Source organism: Pleurodeles waltl, chromosome 2_2 (genome assembly GCF_031143425.1).
Source record: "Pleurodeles waltl isolate 20211129_DDA chromosome 2_2, aPleWal1.hap1.20221129, whole genome shotgun sequence".
Classification (NCBI taxonomy): Eukaryota; Metazoa; Chordata; class Amphibia; order Caudata; family Salamandridae; genus Pleurodeles; species Pleurodeles waltl.
The window spans coordinates 171,210,477-171,231,732 of NC_090439.1; the positions used below are offsets into that span (position 1 = coordinate 171,210,477).

Below are 21,256 nucleotides of genomic sequence, written 5' to 3' on the forward strand. Positions count from 1 at the left end.
AGTCACATTTTGAGGTTTGCAAAGGATTCTGGGTAACAGAACCTGGCCAGAGCCCCACAAGTCACCCCATCTTGGATTCCCCTAGGTCTCTAGTTTTCAAAAATGCACAGGTTTGGTAGGTTTCCCTAGGTGCCGGCTGAGCTAGAGGCCAAAATCTACAGTTAGGCACTTTGCAAAAAGCAGCTCTGTTTTCTGTCAAAAAATGGGATGTGCCCACGTTGTGTTTTGGGACATTTCCTGTCGCGGGCGCTAGGCATACCCACACAAGTGAGGTATCATTTTTATAGGCAGACTTAGGGGAACGCTGGGTGGAAGGAAATTTGTGGCTCCTCTCAGATTCCAGAACTTTCTGTCACCAAAATGTGAGGAAAATGTGTTTTTTTAGCCACATTTTGAGGTTTGCAAAGGATTCTGGGTAACAGAACCTGGTCAGAGCCCCACAAGTCACCCCATCTTGGATTCCCCTAGGTCTCTAGTTTTCAAAAATGCACAGGTTTGGTAGGTTTCCCTAGGTGCCGGCTGAGCTAGAGGCCAAAATCTACAGTTAGGCACTTTGCAAAAAGCAGCTCTGTTTTCTGTCAAAAAATGGGATGTGCCCACGTTGTGTTTTGGGACATTTCCTGTCGCGGGCGCTAGGCATACCCACACAAGTGAGGTATCATTTTTATCAGCAGACTTGGGGGAACGCTGGGTGGAAGGAAATTTGTGGCTCCTCTCAGATTCCAGAACTTTCTGTCACTGAAATGTGAGGAAAATTGTTTTTTTTTAGCCACATTTTGAGGTTTGCAAAAGATTCTGGGTAACAGAACCTGGTCAGAGCCCCACAAGTCACCCCATCTTGGATTCCCCTAGGTCTCTAGTTTTCAAAAATGCACAGGTTTGGTAGGTTTCCCTAGGTGCCGGCTGAGCTAGAGGCCAAAATCTACAGTTAGGCACTTTGCAAAAAGCAGCTCTGTTTTCTGTCAAAAAATGGGATGTGCCCACGTTGTGTTTTGGGACATTTCCTGTCGCGGGCGCTAGGCATACCCACACAAGTGAGGTATAATTTTTTATCGGCAGACTTAGGGGAACGCTGGGTGGAAGGAAATTTGTGGCTCCTCTCAGATTCCAGAACTTTCTGTCACCAAAATGTGAGGAAAATGTGTTTTTTTAGCCACATTTTGAGGTTTGCAAAGGATTCTGGGTAACATAACCTGGTCAGAGCCCCACAAGTCACCCCATCTTGGATTCCCCTAGGTCTCTAGTTTTCAAAAATGCACAGGTTTGGTAGGTTTCCCTAGGTGCCGGCTGAGCTAGAGGCCAAAATCTACAGTTAGGCACTTTGCAAAAAGCAGCTCTGTTTTCTGTCAAAAAATGGGATGTGCCCACGTTGTGTTTTGGGACATTTCCTGTTGCGGGCGCTAGGCATACCCACACAAGTGAGGTATCATTTTTATCAGCAGACTTGGGGGAACGCTGGGTGGAAGGAAATTTGAAGCTCCTCTCAGATTCCAGAACTTTCTGTCACTGAAATGTGAGGAAAATTGTTTTTCTTTAGCCACATTTTGAGGTTTGCAAAGGATTCTGGGTAACAGAACCTGGTCAGAGCCCCACAAGTCACCCCATCTTGGATTCCCCTAGGTCTCTAGTGTTCAAAAATGCACAGGTTTGGTAGTTTTCCCTAGGTGCCGGCTGAGCTAGAGGCCAAAATCTACAGGTAGACACTTTGCAAAAAACAGCTCTGTTTTCTGTGAAAAAATGGGATGTGCTCACATTGTGGTTTGGGACATTTCCTGTTGCGGGCGCTAGGCCTACCCACACAAGTGAGGTATCATTTTTATCAGCAGACTTGGGGGAACGCTGGGTGGAAGGACATTTGTGGCTCCTCTCAGATTCCAGAACTTTCTGTCACCGAAATGTGAGGAAAATGTGTTTTTTTAGCTAAATTTAGAGGTTTGCAAAGGATTCTGGGAAACAGAATCTGGTCAGAACCCCACAAGTCACCCCATCTTGGATTCCCCTAGGTCTCTAGTTTTCAAATATGCACAGGTTTGGTAGGTTTCCCTCGGTGCCCGGCTGAGCTTGAGGCCAAAATCTGCAGGTAGGCACTTTGCAAAAAACAGCTCTGTTTTCTGTCAAAAAATGGGATGTGCCCACGTTGTGTTTTGGGACATTTCCTGTTGCGGGCGCTGGGCCTACCCACACAAGTGAGGTATCATTTTTATGGGCAAACTTGGTGGAACGCTGGGTGGAAGACAATTTGTGCCTCTTCTCAGATTCCAGAGCTTTCTGTCACCGAAATGTGAGGAAAATGTTTTTTTTAGCCACATTTTGAGGTTTCCAAAGGATTTTGGGTTACAGAACCTGGTCAGAGCCCCACTAGTCACCCCATCTTGGATTCCCCTAGGTCTCTAGTTTTCAAAAATGCACAGGTTCAGTAGGTTTCCCTAGGTGCCGGCTGAGCTAGAGGCCAAAATCTGCAGGTAGGCACTTTGCAAAAAACAGCTCTGTTTTCTGTCAAAAAATGGGATGTGCCCACGTTGTGTTTTGGGACATTTCCTGTCGCGGGCGCTAGGCATACCCACACAAGTGAGGTATCATTTTTATCGGCAGAATTAGGGGAACGCTGGGTGGAAGGAAATTTGTGGCTCCTCTCAGATTCCAGAACTTTCTGTCACCAAAATGTGAGGAAAATGGTTTTTTTTAGCAACATTTTGAGGTTTGCAAAGGATTCTGGGTAACAGAACCTGGTCAGAGCCCCACAAGTCACACCATCTTGGATTCCCCTAGGTCTCTAGTTTTCAATAATGCACAGGTTTGGTAGGTTTCCCTAGGTGCCCGGCTGAGCTAGAGGCCAAAATCTACAGTTAGGCACTTTGCAAAAAGCAGCTCTGTTTTCTGTCAAAAAATGGGATGTGCCCACGTTGTGTTTTGAGACATTTCCTGTCGCGGGCGCTAGGCATACCCACACAAGTGAGGTATCATTTTTATCGGCAGACTTGGGGGAACGCTCGGTGGAAGGAAATTTGTGGCTCCTCTCAGATTCCAGAACTTTCTGTCACCAAAATGTGAGGAAAATGTGTTTTTTTAGCCACATTTTGAGGTTTGCAAAGGATTCTGGGTAACAGAACCTGGTCAGAGCCCCACAAGTCACCCCATCTTGGATTCCCCTAGGTCTCTAGTTTTCAAAAATGCACAGGTTTTGTAGGTTTCCCTAGGTTCCGGCTGAGCTAGAGGCCAAAATCTACAGGTAGACACTTTGCAAAAAACAGCTCTGTTTTCTGTCAAAAAATGGGATGTGCTCACATTGTGGTTTGGAACATTTCCTGTCGTGGGCGCTAGGCCTGCCCACACAAGTGAGGTATCATTTTTATCGGCAGACTTGGGGGAACGCTGGGTGGAAGGACATTTGTGGCTCCTCTCAGATTCCAGAACTTTCTGTCACCGAAATGTGAGGAAAATGTGTTTTTTTAGCCAAATTTAGAGTTTTGCAAAGGATTCTGGGAAACAGAATCTGGTCAGAGCCCCACAAGTCGCCCCATCTTGGATTCCCCTAGGTCTCTAGTTTTCAAATATGCACAGGTTTGGTAGGTTTCCCTCTGTGCCGGCTGAGCTTGAGGCCAAAATCTACAGGTAGGCACTTTGCAAAAAACAGCTCTGTTTTCTGTCAAAAAATGGAATGTGCCCACGTTGTGTTTTGGGACATTCCCTGTTGCGGGCGCTAGGCCTACCCACACAAGTGAGGTATCATTTTTATCGGCAAACTTGGTGGAACGCTGGGTGGAAGGAAATTTGTGCCTCCTCTCAGATTCCAGAGCTTTCTGTCACCGAAATGTGAGGAAAATATTTTTTTTAGCCACATTTTGAGGTTTCCAAAGGATTCTGGGTTACAGAACCTGGTCAGAGCCCCACAAGTCACCCCATCTTGGATTCCCCTAGGTCTCTAGTTTTCAAAAATGCACGGGTTCAGTAGGTTTCCCTAGGTGCCGGCTGAGCTAGAGGCCAAAATCTACAGTTAGGCACTTTGCAAAAAACAGCTGTTTTCTGTCAAAGAATGGGATGTGCCCACGTTGTGTTTTGGGACATTTCCTGTCGCGGGCGCTAGGCATACCCACACAAGTGAGGTATCATTTTTATCGGCAGACTTGGGGGAACACTGGGTGGAAGGAAATTTGTGGCTCCTCTCAGATTCCAGAACTTTCTGTCACCGAAATGTGAGGAAAATGTGTTTTTTTAGTCACATTTTGAGGTTTGCAAAGGATTCTGGGTAACAGAACCTGGCCAGAGCCCCACAAGTCACCCCATCTTGGATTCCCCTAGGTCTCTAGTTTTCAAAAATGCACAGGTTTGGTAGGTTTCCCTAGGTGCCGGCTGAGCTAGAGGCCAAAATCTACAGTTAGGCACTTTGCAAAAAGCAGCTCTGTTTTCTGTCAAAAAATGGGATGTGCCCACGTTGTGTTTTGGGACATTTCCTGTCGCGGGCGCTAGGCATACCCACACAAGTGAGGTATCATTTTTATCGGCAGACTTAGGGGAACGCTGGGTGGAAGGAAATTTGTGGCTCCTCTCAGATTCCAGAACTTTCTGTCACCAAAATGTGAGGAAAATGTGTTTTTTTAGCCACATTTTGAGGTTTGCAAAGGATTCTGGGTAACAGAACCTGGTCAGAGCCCCACAAGTCACCCCATCTTGGATTCCCCTAGGTCTCTAGTGTTAAAAAATGCACAGGTTTGGTAGGTTTCCCTAGGTGCCGGCTGAGCTAGAGGCCAAAATCTACAGGTAGACACTTTGCAAAAAACAGCTCTGTTTTCTGTGAAAAAATGGGATGTGCTCACATTGTGGTTTGGGACATTTTCTGTTGCGGGCGCTAGGCCTACCCACACAAGTGAGGTATCATTTTTATCAGCAGACTTGGGGGAACGCTGGGTGGAAGGACATTTGTGGCTCCTCTCAGATTCCAGAACTTTCTGTCACCGAAATGTGCGGAAAATGTGTTTTTTTAGCCAAATTTAGAGGTTTGCAAAAGATTCTGGGAAACAGAATCTGGTCAGAGCCCCACAAGTCACCCCATCTTGGATTCCCCTAGGTCTCTAGTTTTCAAATATGCACAGGTTTGGTAGGTTTCCCTCGGTGCCGGCTGAGCTTGAGGCCAAAATCTGCAGGTAGGCACTTTGCAAAAAACAGCTCTGTTTTCTGTCAAAAAATGGGATGTGCCCATGTTGTGTTTTGGGACATTTCCTGTTGCGGGCGCTGGGCCTACCCACACAAGTGAGGTATCATTTTTATCGGCAAACTTGGTGGAACGCTGGGTGGAAGGAAATTTGTGCCTCTTCTCAGATTCCAGAGCTTTCTGTCACCGAAATGTGAGGAAAATGTTTTTTTTTAGCCACATTTTGAGGTTTCCAAAGGATTCTGGGTTACAGAACCTGGTCAGAGCCCCACAAGTCACCCCATCTTGGATTCCCCTAGGTCTCTAGTTTTCAAAAATGCACAGGTTTGGTAGGTTTCCCTAGGTGCCGGCTGAGCTAGAGGCCAAAATCTACAGTTAGGCACTTTGCAAAAAGCAGCTCTGTTTTCTGTCAAAAAATGGGATGTGCCCACGTTGTGTTTTGGGACATTTCCTGTCGCGGGCGCTAGGCATACCCACACAAGTGAGGTATCATTTTTATCGGCAGACTTAGGGGAACGCTGGGTGGAAGGAAATTTGTGGCTCCTCTCAGATTCCAGAACTTTCTGTCACCAAAATGTGAGGAAAATGTGTTTTTTTAGCCACATTTTGAGGTTTGCAAAGGATTCTGGGTAACAGAACCTGGTCAGAGCCCCACAAGTCACCCCATCTTGGATTCCCCTAGGTCTCTAGTTTTCAAAAATGCACAGGTTTGGTAGGTTTCCCTAGGTGCCGGCTGAGCTAGAGGCCAAAATCTACAGTTAGGCACTTTGCAAAAAGCAGCTCTGTTTTCTGTCAAAAAATGGGATGTGCCCACGTTGTGTTTTGGGACATTTCCTGTCGCGGGCGCTAGGCATACCCACACAAGTGAGGCATCATTTTTATCAGCAGACTTGGGGGAACGCTGGGTGGAAGGAAATTTGAAGCTCCTCTCAGATTCCAGAACTTTCTGTCACTGAAATGTGAGGAAAATTGTTTTTTTTTAGCCACATTTTGAGGTTTGCAAAGGATTCTGGGTAACAGAACCTGGTCAGAGCCCCACAAGTCACCCCATCTTGGATTCCCCTAGGTCTCTAGTTTTCAAATATGCACAGGTTTGGTAGGTTTCCCTCGGTGCCGGCTGAGCTTGAGGCCAAAATCTGCAGGTAGGCACTTTGCAAAAAACAGCTCTGTTTTCTGTCAAAAAATGGGATGTGCCCACGTTGTGTTTTGGGACATTTCCTGTTGCGGGCGCTGGGCCTACCCACACAAGTGAGGTATCATTTTTATCGGCAAACTTGGTGGAACGCTGGGTGGAAGACAATTTGTGCCTCTTCTCAGATTCCAGAGCTTTCTGTCACCGAAATGTGAGGAAAATGTTTTTTTAGCCACATTTTGAGGTTTCCAAAGGATTTTGGGTTACAGAACCTGGTCAGAGCCCCACAAGTCACCCCATCTTGGATTCCCCTAGGTCTCTAGTTTTCAAAAATGCACAGGTTCAGTAGGTTTCCCTAGGTGCCGGCTGAGCTAGAGGCCAAAATCTACAGTTAGGCACTTTGCAAAAAGCAGCTACGTTTTCTGTCAAAAAATGGGATGTGCCCACGTTGTGTTTTGGGACATTTCCTGTCGCGGGCGCTAGGCATACCCACACAAGTGAGGTATCATTTTTATCGGCAGACTTAGGGGAACGCTGGGTGGAAGGAAATTTGTGGCTCCTCTCAGATTCCAGAACTTTCTGTCACCAAAATGTGAGGAAAATGGGTTTTTTTAGCAACATTTTGAGGTTTGCAAAGGATTCTGGGTAACAGAACCTGGTCAGAGCCCCACAAGTCACCCCATCTTGGATTCCCCTAGGTCTCTAGTTTTCAATAATGCACAGGTTTGGTAGGTTTCCCTAGGTGCCGGCTGAGCTAGAGGCCAAAATCTACAGTTAGGCACTTTGCAAAAAGCAGCTTTGTTTTCTGTCAAAAAATGGGATGTGCCTACGTTGTGTTTTGGGACATTTCCTGTCGCGGGCGCTAGGCATACCCACACAAGTGAGGTATCATTTTTATCGGCAGACTTGGGGGAACGCTGGGTGGAAGGAAATTTGTGGCTCCTCTCAGATTCCAGAACTTTCTGTCACCAAAATGTGAGGAAAATGTGTTTTTTTAGCCACATTTTGAGGTTTGCAAAGGATTCTGGGTAACAGAACCTGGTCAGAGCCCCACAAGTCACCCCATCTTGGATTCCCCTAGGTCTCTAGTTTTCAAAAATGCACAGGTTTGGTAGGTTTCCCTAGGTGCCGGCTGAGCTAGAGGCCAAAATCTACAGGTAGACACTTTGCAAAAAACAGCTCTGTTTTCTGTCAAAAAATGGGATGTGCTCACATTGTGGTTTGGAACATTTCCTGTCGTGGGCGCTAGGCCTGCCCACACAAGTGAGGTATCATTTTTATCGGCAGACTTGGGGGAACGCTGGGTGGAAGGACATTTGTGGCTCCTCTCAGATTCCAGAACTTTCTGTCACCGAAATGTGAGGAAAATGTGTTTTTTTAGCCAAATTTAGAGTTTTGCAAAGGATTCTGGGAAACAGAATCTGGTCAGAGCCCCACAAGTCACCCCATCTTGGATTCCCCTAGGTCTCTAGTTTTCAAATATGCACAGGTTTGGTAGGTTTCCCTCTGTGCCGGCTGAGCTTGAGGCCAAAATCTACAGGTAGGCACTTTGCAAAAAACAGCTCTGTTTTCTGTCAAAAAATGGAATGTGCCCACGTTGTGTTTTGGGACATTTCCTGTTGCGGGCGCTAGGCCTACCCACACAAGTGAGGTATCATTTTTATCGTCAAACTTGGTGGAACGCTGGGTGGAAGGAAATTTGTGCCTCCTCTCAGATTCCAGAGCTTTCTGTCACCGAAATGTGAGTAAAATATTTTTTTTTGCCACATTTTGAGGTTTCCAAAGGATTCTGGGTTACAGAACCTGGTCAGAGCCCCACAAGTCACCCCATCTTGGATTCCCCTAGGTCTCTAGTTTTCAAAAATGCACGGGTTCAGTAGGTTTCCCTAGGAGCCGGCTGAGCTAGAGGCCAAAATCTACAGGTAGGCACTTTGCAAAAAACAGCTGTTTTCTGTCAAAGAATGGGATGTGCCCACGTTGTGTTTTGGGACATTTCCTGTCGCGGGCGCTAGGCATACCCACACAAGTGAGGTATCATTTTTATCGGCAGACTTGGGGGAACACTGGGTGGAAGGAAATTTGTGGCTCCTCTCAGATTCCAGAACTTTCTGTCACCGAAATGTGAGGAAAATGTGTTTTTTTAGTCACATTTTGAGGTTTGCAAAGGATTCTGGGAAACAGAACCTGGCCAGAGCCCCACAAGTCACCCCATCTTGGATTCCCCTAGGTCTCTAGTTTTCAAAAATGCACAGGTTTGGTAGGTTTCCCTAGGTGCCGGCTGAGCTAGAGGCCAAAATCTACAGTTAGGCACTTTGCAAAAAGCAGCTCTGTTTTCTGTCAAAAAATGGGATGTGCCCACGTTGTGTTTTGGGACATTTCCTGTCGCGGGCGCTAGGCATACCCACACAAGTGAGGTATCATTTTTATCGGCAGACTTAGGGGAACGCTGGGTGGAAGGAAATTTGTGGCTCCTCTCAGATTCCAGAACTTTCTGTCACCAAAATGTGAGGAAAATGTGTTTTTTTAGCCACATTTTGAGGTTTGCAAAGGATTCTGGGTAACAGAACCTGGTCAGAGCCCCACAAGTCACCCCATCTTGGATTCCCCTAGGTCTCTAGTTTTCAAAAATGCACAGGTTTGGTAGGTTTCCCTAGGTGCCGGCTGAGCTAGAGGCCAAAATCTACAGTTAGGCACTTTGCAAAAAGCAGCTCTGTTTTCTGTCAAAAAATGGGATGTGCCCACGTTGTGTTTTGGGACATTTCCTGTCGCGGGCGCTAGGCATACCCACACAAGTGAGGTATCATTTTTATCAGCAGACTTGGGGGAACGCTGGGTGGAAGGAAATTTGTGGCTCCTCTCAGATTCCAGAACTTTCTGTCACTGAAATGTGAGGAAAATTGGTTTTTTTTAGCCACATTTTGAGGTTTGCAAAGGATTCTGGGTAACAGAACCTGGTCAGAGCCCCACAAGTCACCCCATCTTGGATTCCCCTAGGTCTCTAGTGTTCAAAAATGCACAGGTTTGGTAGGTTTGCCTAGGTGCCGGCTGAGCTAGAGGCCAAAATCTACAGGTAGACACTTTGCAAAAAACAGCTCTGTTTTCTGTGAAAAAATGGGATGTGCTCACATTGTGGTTTGGGACATTTCCTGTTGCGGGCGCTAGGCCTACCCACACAAGTGAGGTATCATTTTTATCAGCAGACTTGGGGGAACGCTGGGTGGAAGGACATTTGTGGCTCCTCTCAGATTCCAGAACTTTCTGTCACCGAAATGTGAGGAAAATGTGTTTTTTTTAGCCAAATTTAGAGTTTTGCAAAGGATTCTGGGAAACAGAATCTGGTCAGAGCCCCACAAGTCACCCCATCTTGGATTCCCCTAGGTCTCTAGTTTTCAAATATGCACAGGTTTGGTTGGTTTCCCTCTGTGCCGGCTGAGCTTGAGGCCAAAATCTACAGGTAGGCACTTTGCAAAAAACAGCTCTGTTTTCTGTCAAAAAATGGAATGTGCCCACGTTGTGTTTTGGGACATTTCCTGTTGCGGGCGCTAGGCCTACCCACACAAGTGAGGTATCATTTTTATCGGCAAACTTGGTGGAACGCTGGGTGGAAGGAAATTTGTGCCTCCTCTCAGATTCCAGAGCTTTCTGTCACCGAAATGTGAGGAAAATATTTTTTTTTGCCACATTTTGAGGTTTCCAAAGGATTCTGGGTTACAGAACCTGGTCAGAGCCCCACAAGTCACCCCATCTTGGATTCCCCTAGGTCTCTAGTTTTAAAAAATGCACGGGTTCAGTAGGTTTCCCTAGGTGCCGGCTGAGCTAGAGGCCAAAATCTACAGTTAGGCACTTTGCAAAAAACAGCTGTTTTCTGTCAAAGAATGGGATGTGCCCACGTTGTGTTTTGGGACATTTCCTGTCGCGGGCGCTAGGCATACCCACACAAGTGAGGTATCATTTTTATCGGCAGACTTGGGGGAACACTGGGTGGAAGGAAATTTGTGGCTCCTCTCAGATTCCAGAACTTTCTGTCACCGAAATGTGAGGAAAATGTGTTTTTTTAGTCACATTTTGAGGTTTGCAAAGGATTCTGGGTAACAGAACCTGGCCAGAGCCCCACAAGTCACCCCATCTTGGATTCCCCTAGGTCTCTAGTTTTCAAAAATGCACAGGTTTGGTAGGTTTCCCTAGGTGCCGGCTGAGCTAGAGGCCAAAATCTACAGTTAGGCACTTTGCAAAAAGCAGCTCTGTTTTCTGTCAAAAAATGGGATGTGCCCACGTTGTGTTTTGGGACATTTCCTGTCGCGGGCGCTAGGCATACCCACACAAGTGAGGTATCATTTTTATCGGCAGACTTAGGGGAACGCTGGGTGGAAGGAAATTTGTGGCTCCTCTCAGATTCCAGAACTTTCTGTCACCAAAATGTGAGGAAAATGTGTTTTTTTAGCCACATTTTGAGGTTTGCAAAGGATTCTGGGTAACAGAACCTGGTCAGAGCCCCACAAGTCACCCCATCTTGGATTCCCCTAGGTCTCTAGTTTTCAAAAATGCACAGGTTTGGTAGGTTTCCCTAGGTGCCGGCTGAGCTAGACGCCAAAATCTACAGTTAGGCATTTTGCAAAAAGCAGCTCTGTTTTCTGTCAAAAAATGGGATGTGCCCACGTTGTGTTTTGGGACATTTCCTGTCGCGGGCGCTAGGCATACCCACACAAGTGAGGTATCATTTTTATCAGCAGACTTGGGGGAACGCTGGGTGGAAGGAAATTTGTGGCTCCTCTCAGATTCCAGAACTTTCTGTCACTGAAATGTGAGGAAAATTGGTTTTTTTAGCCACATTTTGAGGTTTGCAAAGGATTCTGGGTAACAGAACCTGGTCAGAGCCCCACAAGTCACCCCATCTTGGATTCCCCTAGGTCTCTAGTGTTCAAAAATGCACAGGTTTGGTAGGTTTCCCTAGGTGCCGGCTGAGCTAGAGGCCAAAATCTACAGGTAGACACTTTGCAAAAAACAGCTCTGTTTTCTGTGAAAAAATGGGATGTGCTCACATTGTGGTTTGGGACATTTCCTGTTGCGGGCGCTAGGCCTACCCACACAAGTGAGGTATCATTTTTATCAGCAGACTTGGGGGAACGCTGGGTGGAAGGACATTTGTGGCTCCTCTCAGATTCCAGAACTTTCTGTCACCGAAATGTGAGGAAAATGTGTTTTTTTAGCCAAATTTAGAGGTTTGCAAAAGATTCTGGGAAACAGAATCTGGTCAGAGCCCCACAAGTCACCCCATCTTGGATTCCCCTAGGTCTCTAGTTTTCAAATATGCACAGGTTTGGTAGGTTTCCCTCGGTGCCGGCTGAGCTTGAGGCCAAAATCTGCAGGTAGGCACTTTGCAAAAAACAGCTCTGTTTTCTGTCAAAAAATGGGATGTGCCCATGTTGTGTTTTGGGACATTTCCTGTTGCGGGCGCTGGGCCTACCCACACAAGTGAGGTATCATTTTTATCGGCAAACTTGGTGGAACGCTGGGTGGAAGGAAATTTGTGCCTCTTCTCAGATTCCAGAGCTTTCTGTCACCGAAATGTGAGGAAAATGTTTTTTTTAGCCACATTTTGAGGTTTCCAAAGGATTCTGGGTTAAAGAACCTGGTCAGAGCCCCACAAGTCACCCCATCTTGGATTCCCCTAGGTCTCTAGTGTTCAAAAATGCACAGGTTTGGTAGGTTTCCCTAGGTGCCGGCTGAGCTAGAGGCCAAAATCTACAGGTAGACACTTTGCAAAAAACAGCTCTGTTTTCTGTGAAAAAATGGGATGTGCTCACATTGTGGTTTGGGACATTTCCTGTTGCGGGCGCTAAGCCTACCCACACAAGTGAGGTATCATTTTTATCAGCAGACTTGGGGGAACGCTGGGTGGAAGGACATTTGTGGCTCCTCTCAGATTCCAGAACTTTCTGTCACCGAAATGTGAGGAAAATGTGTTTTTTTAGCCAAATTTAGAGGTTTGCAAAAGATTCTGGGAAACAGAATCTGGTCAGAGCCCCACAAGTCACCCCATCTTGGATTCCCCTAGGTCTCTAGTTTTCAAATATGCACAGGTTTGGTAGGTTTCCCTCGGTGCCGGCTGAGCTTGAGGCCAAAATCTGCAGGTAGGCACTTTGCAAAAAACAGCTCTGTTTTCTGTCAAAAAATGGGATGTGCCCATGTTGTGTTTTGGGACATTTCCTGTTGCGGGCGCTGGGCCTACCCACACAAGTGAGGTATCATTTTTATCGGCAAACTTGGTGGAACGCTGGGTGGAAGGAAATTTGTGCCTCTTCTCAGATTCCAGAGCTTTCTGTCACCGAAATGTGAGGAAAATGTTTTTTTTAGCCACATTTTGAGGTTTCCAAAGGATTCTGGGTTACAGAACCTGGTCAGAGCCCCACAAGTCACCCCATCTTGGATTCCCCTAGGTCTCTAGTGTTCAAAAATGCACAGGTTTGGTAGGTTTCCCTAGGTGCCGGCTGAGCTAGAGGCCAAAATCTACAGGTAGACACTTTGCAAAAAACAGCTCTGTTTTCTGTGAAAAAATGGGATGTGCTCACATTGTGGTTTGGGACATTTCCTGTTGCGGGCGCTAGGCCTACCCACACAAGTGAGGTATCATTTTTATCAGCAGACTTGGGGGAACGCTGGGTGGAAGGACATTTGTGGCTCCTCTCAGATTCCAGAACTTTCTGTCACCGAAATGTGAGGAAAATGTGTTTTTTTAGCCAAATTTAGAGGTTTGCAAAGGATTCTGGGAAACAGAATCTGGTCAGAGCCCCACAAGTCACCCCATCTTGGATTCCCCTAGGTCTCTAGTTTTCAAATATGCACAGGTTTAGTAGGTTTCCCTCGGTGCCGGCTGAGCTTGAGGCCAAAATCTACAGGTAGGCACTTTGCAAAAAACAGCTCTGTTTTCTGTCAAAAAATGGGATGTGCCCACGTTGTGTTTTGGGACATTTCCTGTTGCGGGCGCTAGGCCTACCCACACAAGTGAGGTATCATTTTTATCGGCAAACTTGGTGGAACGCTGGGTGGAAGGAAATTTGTGCCTCCTCTCAGATTCCAGAGCTTTCTGTCACCGAAATGTGAGGAAAATATTTTTTTTAGCCACATTTTGAGGTTTCCAAAGGATTCTGGGTTACAGAACCTGGTCAGAGCCCCACAAGTCACCCCATCTTGGATTCCCCTAGGTCTCTAGTTTTCAAAAATGCACGGGTTCAGTAGGTTTCCCTAGGTGCCTGCTGAGCTAGAGGCCAAAATCTACAGTTAGGCACTTTGCAAAAAACAGCTGTTTTCTGTCAAAGAATGGGATGTGCCCACGTTGTGTTTTGGGACATTTCCTGTCGCGGGTGCTAGGCATACCCACACAAGTGAGGTATCATTTTTATCGGCAGACTTGGGGGAACACTGGGTGGAAGGAAATTTGTGGCTCCTCTCAGATTCCAGAACTTTCTGTCACCGAAATGTGAGGAAAATGTGTTTTTTTAGCCACATTTTGAGGTTTGCAAAGGATTCTGGGTAACAGAACCTGGCCAGAGCCCCACAAGTCACCCCATCTTGGATTCCCCTAGGTCTCTAGTTTTCAAAAATGCACAGGTTTGGTAGGTTTCCCTAGGTGCCGGCTGAGCTAGAGGCCAAAATCTACAGTTAGGCACTTTGCAAAAAGCAGCTCTGTTTTCTGTCAAAAAATGGGATGTGCCCAAGTTGTGTTTTGGGACATTTCCTGTCGCGGGTGCTAGGCATACCCACACAAGTGAGGTATCATTTTTATCGGCAGACTTGGGGGAACACTGGGTGGAAGGAAATTTGTGGCTCCTCTCAGATTCCAGAACTTTCTGTCACCGAAATGTGAGGAAAATGTGTTTTTTTAGCCACATTTTGAGGTTTGCAAAGGATTCTGGGTAACAGAACCTGGCCAGAGCCCCACAAGTCACCCCATCTTGGATTCCCCTAGGTCTCTAGTTTTCAAAAATGCACAGGTTTGGTAGATTTCCCTAGGTGCCGGCTGAGCTAGAGGCCAAAATCTACAGTTAGGCACTTTGCAAAAAGCAGCTCTGTTTTCTGTCAAAAAATGGGATGTGCCCACGTTGTGTTTTGGGACATTTCCTGTCGCGGGCGCTAGGCATACCCACACAAGTGAGGTATCATTTTTATCAGCAGACTTGGGGGAACGCTGGGTGGAAGGAAATTTGTGGCTCCTCTCAGATTCCAGAACTTTCTGTCACTGAAATGTGAGGAAAATTGGGTTTTTTAGCCACATTTTGAGGTTTGCAAAGGATTCTGGGTAACAGAACCTGGTCAGAGCCCCACAAGTCACCCCATCTTGGATTCCCCTAGGTCTCTAGTGTTAAAAAATGCACAGGTTTGGTAGGTTTCCCTAGGTGCCGGCTGAGCTAGAGGCCAAAATCTACAGGTAGACACTTTGCAAAAAACAGCTCTGTTTTCTGTGAAAAAATGGGATGTGCTCACATTGTGGTTTGGGACATTTCCTGTCGCGGGCGCTAGGCCTACCCACACAAGTGAGGTATCATTTTTATCAGCAGACTTGGGGGAACGCTGGGTGGAAGGACATTTGTGGCTCCTCTCAGATTCCAGAACTTTCTGTCACCGAAATGTGAGGAAAATGTGTTTTTTTAGCCAAATTTAGAGGTTTGCAAAGGATTCTGGGAAACAGAATCTGGTCAGAACCCCACAAGTCACCCCATCTTTGATTCCCCTAGGTCTCTAGTTTTCAAATATGCACAGGTTTGGTAGGTTTCCCTCGGTGCCGGCTGAGCTTGAGGCCAAAATCTGCAGGTAGGCACTTTGCAAAAAACAGCTCTGTTTTCTGTCAAAAAATGGGATGTGCCCACGTTGTGTTTTGGGACATTTCCTGTTGCGGGCGCTGGGCCTACCCACACAAGTGAGGTATCATTTTTATCGGCAAACTTGGTGGAACGCTGGGTGGAAGACAATTTGTGCCTCTTCTCAGATTCCAGAGCTTTCTGTCACCGAAATGTGAGGAAAATGTTTTTTTAGCCACATTTTGAGGTTTCCAAAGGATTTTGGGTTACAGAACCTGGTCAGAGCCCCACAAGTCACCCCATCTTGGATTCCCCTAGGACTCTAGTTTTCAAAAATGCACAGGTTCAGTAGGTTTCCCTAGGTGCCGGCTGAGCTAGAGGCCAAAATCTACAGTTAGGCACTTTGCAAAAAGCAGCTACGTTTTCTGTCAAAAAATGGGATGTGCCCACGTTGTGTTTTGGGACATTTCCTGTCGCGGGCGCTAGGCATACCCACACAAGTGAGGTATCATTTTTATCGGCAGACTTAGGGGAACGCTGGGTGGAAGGAAATTTGTGGCTCCTCTCAGATTCCAGAACTTTCTGTCACCAAAATGTGAGGAAAATGGGTTTTTTTAGCAACATTTTGAGGTTTGCAAAGGATTCTGGGTAACAGAACCTGGTCATAGCCCCACAAGTCACCCCATCTTGGATTCCCCTAGGTCTCTAGTTTTCAATAATGCACAGGTTTGGTAGGTTTCCCTAGGTGCCGGCTGAGCTAGAGGCCAAAACCTACAGTTAGGCACTTTGCAAAAAGCAGCTTTGTTTTCTGTCAAAAAATGGGATGTGCCCACGTTGTGTTTTGGGACATTTCCTGTCGCGGGCGCTAGGCATACCCACACAAGTGAGGTATCATTTTTATCGGCAGACTTGGGGGAACGCTGGGTGGAAGGAAATTTGTGGCTCCTCTCAGATTCCAGAACTTTCTGTCACCAAAATGTGAGGAAAATGTGTTTTTTTAGCCACATTTTGAGGTTTGCAAAGGATTCTGGGTAACAGAACCTGGTCAGAGCCCCACAAGTCACCCCATCTTGGATTCCCCTAGGTCTCTAGTTTTCAAAAATGCACAGGTTTGGTAGGTTTCCCTAGGTGCCGGCTGAGCTAGAGGCCAAAATCTACAGGTAGACACTTTGCAAAAAACAGCTCTGTTTTCTGTCAAAAAATGGGATGTGCTCACATTGTGGTTTGGAACATTTCCTGTCGTGGGCGCTATGCCTGCCCACACAAGTGAGGTATCATTTTTATCGGCAGACTTGGGGGAACGCTGGGTGGAAGGACATTTGTGGCTCCTCTCAGATTCCAGAACTTTCTGTCACCGAAATGTGAGGAAAATGTGTTTTTTTAGCCAAATTTAGAGTTTTGCAAAGGATTCTGGGAAACAGAATCTGGTCAGAGCCCCACAAGTCACCCCATCTTGGATTCCCCTAGGTCTCTAGTTTTCAAATATGCACAGGTTTGGTAGGTTTCCCTCTGTGCCGGCTGAGCTTGAGGCCAAAATCTACAGGTAGGCACTTTGCAAAAAACAGCTCTGTTTTCTGTCAAAAAATGGAATGTGCCCACGTTGTGTTTTGGGACATTTCCTGTTGCGGGCGCTAGGCCTACCCACACAAGTGAGGTATCATTTTTATCGGCAAACTTGGTGGAACGCTGGGTGGAAGGAAATTTGTGCCTCCTCTCAGATTCCAGAGCTTTCTGTCACCGAAATGTGAGGAAAATATTTTTTTTTGCCACATTTTGAGGTTTCCAAAGGATTCTGGGTTACAGAACCTGGTCAGAGCCCCACAAGTCACCCCATCTTGGATTCCCCTAGGTCTCTAGTTTTCAAATATGCACAGGTTTGGTAGGTTTCCCTCGGTGCCGGCTGAGCTTGAGGCCAAAATCTGCAGGTAGGCACTTTGCAAAAAACAGCTCTGTTTTCTGTCAAAAAATGGGATGTGCCCATGTTGTGTTTTGGGACATTTCCTGTTGCGGGCGCTGGGCCTACCCACACAAGTGAGGTATCATTTTTATCGGCAAACTTGGTGGAACGCTGGGTGGAAGGAAATTTGTGCCTCTTCTCAGATTCCAGAGCTTTCTGTCACCGAAATGTGAGGAAAATGTTTTTTTTAGCCACATTTTGAGGTTTCCAAAGGATTCTGGGTTACAGAACCTGGTCAGAGCCCCACAAGTCACCCCATCTTGGATTCCCCTAGGTCTCTAGTTTTCAAAAATGCACAGGTTTGGTAGGTTTCCCTAGGTGCCGGCTGAGCTAGAGGCCAAAATCTACAGTTAGGCACTTTGCAAAAAGCAGCTCTGTTTTCTGTCAAAAAATGGGATGTGCCCACGTTGTGTTTTGGGAAATTTCCTGTTGCGGGCGCTAGGCCTACCCACACAAGTGAGGTATCATTTTTATCGGCAAACTTGGTGGAACGCTGGGTGGAAGGAAATTTGTGCCTCCTCTCAGATTCCAGAGCTTTCTGTCACCGAAATGTGAGGAAAATATTTTTTTTAGCCACATTTTGAGGTTTCCAAAGGATTCTGGGTTACAGAACCTGATCAGAGCCCCACAAGTCACCCCATCTTGGATTCCCCTAGGTCTCTAGTTTTCAAAAATGCACGGGTTCAGTAGGTTTTACTAGGTGCCTGCTGAGCTAGAGGCCAAAATCTACAGTTAGGCACTTTGCAAAAAACAGCTGTTTTCTGTCAAAGAATGGGATGTGCCCACGTTGTGTTTTGGGACATTTCCTGTCGCGGGTGCTAGGCATACCCACACAAGTGAGGTATCATTTTTATCGGCAGACTTGGGGGAACACTGGGTGGAAGGAAATTTGTGGCTCCTCTCAGATTCCAGAACTTTCTGTCACCGAAATGTGAGGAAAATGTGTTTTTTTAGCCACATTTTGAGGTTTGCAAAGGATTCTGGGTAACAGAACCTGACCAGAGCCCCACAAGTCACCCCATCTTGGATTCCCCTAGGTCTCTAGTTTTCAAAAATGCACAGGTTTGGTAGGTTTCCCTAGGTGCCGGCTGAGCTAGAGGCCAAAATCTACAGTTAGGCACTTTGCAAAAAGCATCTCTGTTTTCTGTCAAAAAATGGGATGTGCCCACGTTGTGTTTTGGGACATTTCCTGTCGCGGGCGCTAGGCATACCCACACAAGTGAGGTATCATTTTTATCGGCAGACTTAGGGGAACGCTGGGTGGAAGGAAATTTGTGGCTCCTCTCAGATTCCAGAACTTTCTGTCACCAAAATGTGAGGAAAATGTGTTTTTTTAGCCACATTTTGAGGTTTGCAAAGGATTCTGGGTAACAGAACCTGGTCAGAGCCCCACAAGTCACCCTATCTTGGATTCCCCTAGGTCTCTAGTTTTCAAAAATGCACAGGTTTGGTAGGTTTCCCTAGGTGCCGGCTGAGCTAGAGGCCAAAATCTACAGTTAGGCACTTTGCAAAAAGCAGCTCTGTTTTCTGTCAAAAAATGGGATGTGCCCACGTTGTGTTTTGGGACATTTCCTGTCGCGGGCGCTAGGCATACCCACACAAGTGAGGTATCATTTTTATCAGCAGACTTGGGGGAACGCTGGGTGGAAGGAAATTTGTGGCTCCTCTCAGATTCCAGAACTTTCTGTCACTGAAATGTGAGGAAAATTGGTTTTTTTAGCCACATTTTGAGGTTTGCAAAGGATTCTGGGTAACAGAACCTGGTCAGAGCCCCACAAGTCACCCCATCTTGGATTCCCCTAGGTCTCTAGTGTTCAAAAATGCTCAGGTTTGGTAGGTTTCCCTAGGTGCCTGCTGAGCTAGAGGCCAAAATCTACAGTTAGGCACTTTGCAAAAAGCAGCTGTTTTCTGTCAAAGAATGGGATGTGCCCACGTTGTGTTTTGGGACATTTCCTGTCACGGGTGCTAGGCATACCCACACAAGTGAGGTATCATTTTTATCGGCAGACTTGGGGGAACACTGGGTGGAAGGAAATTTGTGGCTCCTCTCAGATTCCAGAACTTTCTGTCACCGAAATGTGAGGAAAATGTGTTTTTTTAGCCACATTTTGAGGTTTGCAAAGGATTCTGGGTAACAGAACCTGGCCAGAGCCCCACAAGTCACCCCATCTTGGATTCCCCTAGGTCTCTAGTTTTCAAAAATGCACAGGTTTGGTAGGTTTCCCTAGGTGCCGGCTGAGCTAGACGCCAAAATCTACAGTTAGGCACTTTGCAAAAAGCAGCTCTGTTTTCTGTCAAAAAATGGGATGTGCCCACGTTGTGTTTTGGGACATTTCCTGTCGCGGGCGCTAGGCATACCCACACAAGTGAGGTATCATTTTTATCGGCAGACTTAGGGGAACGCTGGGTGGAAGGAAATTTGTGGCTCCTCTCAGATTCCAGAACTTTCTGTCACCAAAATGTGAGGAAAATGTGTTTTTTTAGCCACATTTTGAGGTTTGCAAAGGATTCTGGGTAACAGAACCTGGTCAGAGCCCCACAAGTCACCCTATCTTGGATTCCCCTAGGTCTCTAGTTTTCAAAAATGCACAGGTTTGGTTGTTTCCCTAGGTGCCGGCTGAGCTAGAGGCCAAAATCTACAGTTAGGCACTTTGCAAAAAGCAGCTCTGTTTTCTGTCAAAAAATGGGATGTGCCCACGTTGTGTTTTGGGACATTTCCTGTCGCGGGCGCTAGGCATACCCACACAAGTGAGGTATCATTTTTATCAGCAGACTTGGGGGAACGCTGGGTGGAAGGAAATTTGTGGCTCCTCTCAGATTCCAGAACTTTCTGTCACTGAAATGTGAGGAAAATTGGGTTTTTTAGCCACATTTTGAGGTTTGCAAAGGATTCTGGGTAACAGAACCTGGTCAGAGCCCCACAAGTCACCCCATCTTGGATTCCCCTAGGTCTCTAGTGTTAAAAAATGCACAGGTTTGGTAGGTTTCCCTAGGTGCCGGCTGAGCTAGAGGCCAAAATCTACAGGTAGACACTTTGCAAAAAACAGCTCTGTTTTCTGTGAAAAAATGGGATGTGCTCACATTGTGGTTTGGGACATTTCCTGTTGCGGGCGCTAGGCCTACCCACACAAGTGAGGTATCATTTTTATCAGCAGACTTGGGGGAACGCTGGGTGGAAGGACATTTGTGGCTCCTCTCAGATTCCAGAACTTTCTGTCACCGAAATGTGAGGAAAATGTGTTTTTTTAGCCAAATTTAGAGGTTTGCAAAGGATTCTGGGAAACAGAATCTGGTCAGAACCCCACAAGTCACCCCATCTTGGATTCCCCTAGGTCTCTAGTTTTCAAATATGCACAGGTTTGGTAGGTTTCCCTCGGTGCCGGCTGAGCTTGAGGCCAAAATCTGCAGGTAGGCACTTTGCAAAAAACAGCTCTGTTTTCTGTCAAAAAATGGGATGTGCCCACGTTGTGTTTTGGGACATTTCCTGTTGCGGGCGCTGGGCCTACCCACACAAGTGAGGTATCATTTTTATCGGCAAACTTGGTGGAACGCTGGGTGGAAGACAATTTGTGCCTCTTCTCAGATTCCAGAGCTTTCTGTCACCGAAATGTGAGGAAAATGTTTTTTTAGCCACATTTTGAGGTTTCCAAAGGATTTTGGGTTACAGAACCTGGTCAGAGCCCCACAAGTCACCCCATCTTGGATTCCCCTAGGTCTCTAGTTTTCAAAAATGCACAGGTTCAGTAGGTTTCCCTAGGTGCCGGCTGAGCTAGAGGCCAAAATCTACAGTTAGGCACTTTGCAAAAAGCAGCTACGTTTTCTGTCAAAAAATGGGATGTGCCCACGTTGTGTTTTGGGACATTTCCTGTCGCGGGCGCTAGGCATACCCACACAAGTGAGGTATCATTTTTATCGGCAGACTTAGGGGAACGCTGGGTGGAAGGAAATTTGTGGCTCCTCTCAGATTCCAGAACTTTCTGTCACCAAAATGTGAGGAAAATGGGTTTTTTTAGCAACATTTTGAGGTTTGCAAAGGATTCTGGGTAACAGAACCTGGTCATAGCCCCACAAGTCACCCCATCTTGGATTCCCCTAGGTCTCTAGTTTTCAATAATGCACAGGTTTGGTAGGTTTCCCTAGGTGCCGGCTGAGCTAGAGGCCAAAATCTACAGTTAGGCACTTTGCAAAAAGCAGCTTTGTTTTCTGTCAAAAAATGGGATGTG

General features: G+C 46.5%; 1 protein-coding gene across 1 annotated transcript in view; it reads right to left on the reverse strand.

Annotated features, from left to right (window-relative positions):
* Nucleotides 1-21,256, reverse strand: part of LOC138281289 (band 4.1-like protein 4B) — a 908,094-nt gene that overhangs the window by 510,272 nt on the left and 376,566 nt on the right. The gene's annotated exons all lie outside the window — the stretch shown is intronic.